The 6002-nt window shown below is 59.1% G+C and overlaps 1 protein-coding gene across 1 annotated transcript in view; it reads left to right on the top strand.

Annotated features, from left to right (window-relative positions):
• Nucleotides 1–6002, top strand: part of Padi2 (peptidyl arginine deiminase 2) — a 39203-nt gene that overhangs the window by 1880 nt on the left and 31321 nt on the right. The window lies entirely within an intron of this gene.

Raw genomic sequence — 6002 nt, 5'->3', positions numbered from 1 at the left:
TTGGGTGCTGCCCGAAAGGCTGGCTTGGTGCCTCCAGTGGGGGCTGGGGAGCAGAGCAGGGCCCCCTGCCCTCGTTTGTCCTGGCAGAGCCAGGCCCAGCCTGGGCGAGGCCAGGAGTGGAGCAGGTGCCAACTCACTCTCCCTCTGGCAGGGGACAGGGGTTTGACAATAGTCTTTGTCCTTCCTCAAGACACCAGCCACAGCCACAAAGATCTGCACCCCCCAGCTGCCCTCGGGGTTCCCCCGCCACCAGGAGAGGCTGAGCAATCTAGACCAGCACCGTCCAAAAGAAATGGGGCGCAGGCCACAGGGGCCATGCCGATACCATCAAGCCCTGGGGCTCCTCTCCACTCCCCCTGCCCTGGCCTCAGCCCCGGCTTCTGCCTTGCCTGGGCCTGGGCCTCTGTTGTCCCTTGTGTAGGTCTCAGAGGTGGCCTGGGGTCTCCAAGGGTCATAACAAGCAGGCACAATTAGTTCTTACTTAATCCAGTATAACCAAATATCCTCATTTTGACGCGTCTGTCCTCCAGATAAAGGTCGCTAATGAGATACTTTACGTCCTTTCGTGCTGTTTTTGAAGTACAGTGTGGGTGTTAGCTGACGGCACTTCTCAGTGTGGACCCGTCGTGTTGCGAGCGCTCAGCAGCCACGCGTCCGGGTGGTCACTGCCCTGGACAGCACCCCTCGGGAGCAGCATATCTCTGTCTCAGCCTGTAGGGCTGAATAAGCCTCTGTCCAGGGGGCTGCCCTGCACATGGTAGTGACATCCCTGGCCTGTACTCACCAGGGGCCAATAGCAACCTCCTAATCATGACACCCAAGGTGTCCCCAATCAAGGCCAGCCGTCCCCTGGCAGGGGACAGAATCACTGCCAGCCGGAGTCCCAGTCTAGCTGGAGGGAGCCTCTGTGGCTCCTAGGGCTGGACTGTCACCCTGCTGTGGTGTCTGATGCCTGCGGTGACAGGAGACCCTGTGCTAAGGAACCAGCTGGCCATCTCTCTCCACCCCCGGGTCTCGCAGGTTGTCCTTTGATTGTCCCATTGTGTAGATGAGGACAGTGAAGCTCAGAGAAACGAAGTCATTTGCCTGGTGACACATAGGACTCAGGTCCATGTCTGTCTGACTCAGACGCACGCTCTTGTCCTCCTCGCCATCCTGTGTGACGCTGACGTAACCAGCAGGCGGAACCAGATGACCCCGTCAACTGTGTGGCTTCCACCTTCCTCCTGGCCCTGAGCCCCCCCAACCCACCCCAGAGACTTCGCCCACTGCGTTGGGCCCCCGCTTCCCACCAAGTCCTCCCCAGCCAGACACGGGGGCTGGCCCAAGCCCCCAGGGCCTCCAGGTAGACCCCAAGCAGCAAGCCTGGCGGACCCCAGGCCAGTTAGGTAGGAGCGGCTCCCCGACTGGGCTTGGCAGCCCCTTTCCCATGGCCTCTGGACTCCCTTTCCAGCCTCAGAGAAGCAGCCCTTCCCCCCCTTCCTCAGCAGCCCTGGGGTCCTGGCAGGAGCTGCCCAGGGTCAGCGTTAGCCCCCACCCCTCCTCAGGACGCCTGTCCACTGGGGGTGACCTTGAACTGCCTTCCCTTCCTAAGCTTCCGTTCACCCACCTGAGTGTCAATCAGAGAACCCAAGGAGGGGCCTTTTGGCCCAATAGAGACTGTAAACCTGATCATGGGGTGGACCGGCGGCCACTTTGCTGCAAAGGCCACCATGGGAAGGCGTGCTCTGGGCCACCTCTCCTCTCCCTTCAGGAATATTTGCCCTGACCCAGCCCCTTTATTATTTTTATTTTATATTTTTTAGTACTAGGAATTGAACCCAGGGGTGCTCTACCACTGAGCTACATCCCCAACCCTTTTCGTTTTTTATTTTGAAACAGGGTCTCATTCATTTGCTGAGGCTGGCCTCAAACTTACAATCCTCCTGCCTCAGCCTCCCGTGTCTGGGATTAGAGGCATCGGCCACCACACCTGGCCACAGCCACATTCTGACTGCTAATCTCCAGCAAGCTACCAGTAGAGGCCCCCCCAAAAAGGAGGTAGGACTTTTTTCTGGAGAACGTACCTTGTAGTCGTTATTCTATTTCCCTCTGCCATTGCTAGTGGGCTCATCTTAGATCTAGCACAAGTGCACCTTGCCCAGTCTCCGCCACGGTCCCTGCAGCTGGCAGCCACCACTTCAGTGGGGCTGGCTGGGGTCTATCTGATGGGGCTTTGAAGTTGGAAAGGGGCACAAAGTGTGGTGTCCCCACCCACCTCTGTGGGTACTGGAGATGTGGACATCCGGGAGTCAGGCAGCCTTGGGGGACAGTAGCAGGGCGGTCACACTCTGCTGCGTGTCCTCCCGTTGACCCACTGACCAGGCCTTGGCTTCTCCTGTCCCTTCCTTGGGTTTTTGATCTGAAGAGATCGGGACTGCTGATAAAGCAGGTGGCCCCTCCCCTCTCTGCAGCAGCTTCAGGACAAAGATAAGCATTAGCAATTGTCCCCGCCCCTGCAGCAGCCGGCCTCAGGAGGAGCCTGTGGGCGGCAGGGGGATGGTCCCCTCCCCTTCCTCATTTCCCCAAGGCAGAGCTGCCCAGCCACTCCCCCTCGGTTGGGCCGAGTGCCCACCTCTGACTGGCAGAGGTGCCAGGGCAGGATCCTGGGCAGGGCTGGGCAATCGGCGGACAGACCGACGCGCACCCTGCCCCGGGGAAGAGCCCGCAGCACTGAAATTCCTCCCGACTCCCTCCTCTGTGTCTCTGTCTCTTGGTTCCTGTGAGTGCTGGGGGCTTTTGTTTTTAAAATGTCATTAGGCTGAGTTGGTGGCCCGCACCTGTAACCGCAGAGACTCAGGAGGCTGAAGCAGGAGGATGGCAGCCTGGGCAACTTAGCAAGACCCTGTCTCAAAGTAACAACAAAAGGGCTGGGACATGGCTCAGTGGCAGGGTCTTGCCTAGCCTACGTCAGGCCCAAGGCTCATCCCCGTTCCCCACCCCCCCAAAAAAGGATCATTAGGTCTAAGGGTAGGATCGGAAATTCAGTAGCAGCAACAAGGCATGGGGTGCCATGGGCTCCCCTGCCCAGTGTGCCAGGCCCTGCCTCACCAATGCCACCTCCCCCAATCCAGGCACCTCTTCCATTCTGGCCCCACTGACTTTGTGAGTGCTGGTAGGCCTGAGTTCTCCAAGCTCATTCCCACCTCAGGGCCTTTGCATCTGCTGTTCCTGCTTCCTGGAACACTATCCCCTGAACTTCTCTAAGCCTGACATTCGTCAGTCCAGGCTTAGCCAAGCAGCTCCTCCACGCAGTCTTCATGGACTACCCCATGTCATCATGCCCCGAGTCCTAGCTACTCTTTACCTCATAGTCCTCTTTTGCTTCTTTGTAAATCTTACTAGTTACTTACTATTACTAACTCGTATTTATTGAACAATTACTATGCACTTAGGAGCCCTCTTAACACGTTGTACAGTTATCTCTGTGCATTTTAATTTACGTGCCTTTAGGGTCAGTGCCGCCCAGCAGCATCTTGCCCGGCATGTGCGAGGCCCCGGGGTTCTCTTGGTAGTAATGAAAAAAAAACACGTGTTTAAGTCTCCCAACTTCATGAGATAGGAACAGTTACGGCCCACTGCTTTTGCATCTGGGGAAAGTCAGCCGTGCCTGTCCAAGATGACCAGCTGGCCGGTGGTGGCGGCAGGGCCCAGGCCTCCCCCGGACGCCTCCCCTTGCTCATCTTCTGCGGAGCCAGTGAAGTGCTCTGGGTGGAGGAGATGAATGGCCGCATGCGGCCATCAGTGCACGTGGACCAGCCTGCCGTGGGGCTGAGCTCCCCACCCCCCATCTCCAGGGACGTCCACGACGGTGTGGGCCTGGGGAAGGTCAAGGGCATGTGGCCGAGCTTGGCCGGAGCAGCGCTTGCTCCTGAGAGAATGACGGAGGGGGGAACCCGGCCAGGTCAGGTGGCCCCATAAATTAGAACAACACCCAGAGCCATCAACCCGACGCGGGAGGCCCTGCCAGGAGGTGCTCCGGCTCCAGTTTCAGGCCAGTGCCCGGGTGGGAGAGCCTGCCATCCCGTCTGCAAGCCTGCCGCCTCCCGCAGAGCTGGGGCCCTGTGCTCTCCCTGTTGACCACAAGGCCCTGAGTTGGGGTGAGGTCGGGGTGCAGGGCCTCCCCCCTCCAGCCACACCTAAATTAAGTTTGAGGGGAGAACAGTTTGGGGAGACCACCCTCTTCCACCCAGCCATGCCAGATCCTGTGCCAGGGGCTTTGAGGGCCTGACCTTCCTTCCCAGTCATTCCCCTAAGGTCCTGGCACAGGGAGACGCTGGGTGTCCCAGCTCCGTCTCTGACCCCCACCGACCTAGTCAGCAGGGGCTCTAGAGGTTCTAAGACCTCTCATGGTCCTGAGCCAGGTACGACCCTGCCCCCTGCTGCCCTCCACCTGGGCCTCTCCACCTGGGGGTTCTCTGCAGGAGGGAGCGGCCAGACCTGGATCCCAGGGGGCTGCAGTTCACCTCACACGCTGCCATCACTGTCCCTGGGATTTACTGGGAGCAAGTGCTCATCCCCGTGGGCCTCCATGTGCTCCTAGGTAGAACAGAATGGCCTTGGTACAGGTCTCATGGGTTACCCAAAGGATGGACCGTACCAGGGATTGGTCCAGTGCCTGGGACATGATAGACACTCAGTACGTAGCTATCATGCCTTAGTTTTGGGCTTATTGAGATTAAAACAAATCATGATAAGATGTGGCTCCTGCTCTCAAAGGACGCTGAACACTTGTTGCTGTTGTTTGAAACACAGGGAAGGAGAGGTGATTCCTGGCTGGTGGCGTCAGGGAAGGCCTCCTGGTCCAGGTGACAGCTCAGCTGGGTATCGAAAGATGGACGGGTCCTGAGTGAGCCCGAGGACCTGCTCCATGCGAGCAAGCGTACCTGGTGGGAAAGTGACCGGGAACATTAAGACTAGAAGGTTGATGAACTTGAACCAGGGCTTCGAAGGCGTGGCTCAGGTGTTGAACTTTGGTCTGTAGGTAGCAGGGAGCTGTGGCAGGCTTCTGAGGAAGAGAGGAACCATGGAGGAGATTGCGTCATCACCAAGGAGAGGCCCAGGCAACTGGAGGCACCAGTGCCTAGTGAGGAGGGAGGCTGAGGTTGCCGGGGGGAGGAGGAGGCTGCCTGGAGACAGACGTCATGGCTGGCCTCGCTGATGCTTGCCAGGGCAGCTGCCCACCCTCCAGCTCCATGCAGAGCACCAGGTGTGAGGCCTGGATGGAGACCTGGCCTCCCTCCCTTCTGTCCTCGAGGGTGCTCGCCACGGTCGCATGCCAGGCTGGCACCCAGAACTCCCCCTTCCAACTCCTCCAAAGACCCGAGGGCAGGATGTCACACCCAGGCTGCCAGGAGCTGGGGTCACTCTGGGGATGAGCCCCGGCTGGTGTTAACGAGGCCCAGGCCAGATGGACAAGCGGCGGGTGCCCGGTGCCAGCCAGGAGCAGGCATGTCGTGCCGTCAAGTCTGGGACTGAGTGAGCCTCCCCAGCACTGCAAGGCCAAGCCGGTGTCCTGCCCCACGGACTGAATGAAGACCAGAGAGGCTGGGTAGCTCCCCAGAGGCCACACAGCACTTGAGGGGCTAGGCAGATGTCCTTTTGCTTGACACCCACCGCTTGGCCATGTCTTTCCATTTCCAGGGTCACCATCTGGTCCCATGCCAACCTCATCCCTCACCCGGGTGGCCATGGCAATCCCCTGCCCACTGTTCCTCCACTTCCGCTATTGCTCTTCTGAAGCCCATCCCTGTCCTGATCCTGGGTGAGCTTCTATGGTGCCCAAATGATCAGGACCTTCCAGTGACTCCCCTGGACTCCAGGGGCCTTTGGCCCCTGGGCCTCAACTTGACTCTCCAGACCCGTTTTCTGTGTCGCTCGCCCCCCCAATTCCCCAACCCTCCCCCACAGTCTAGGATTCTCCCTCCACGCACCCCCCACCTTACTCACAAATCCATTCCTGC

The sequence above is a fragment of the Urocitellus parryii genome, chromosome 11 (assembly GCF_045843805.1).
Source record: "Urocitellus parryii isolate mUroPar1 chromosome 11, mUroPar1.hap1, whole genome shotgun sequence".
Lineage (NCBI taxonomy): Eukaryota > Metazoa > Chordata > Mammalia > Rodentia > Sciuridae > Urocitellus > Urocitellus parryii.
This window is presented reverse-complemented; position numbering and strand designations above follow the sequence as displayed.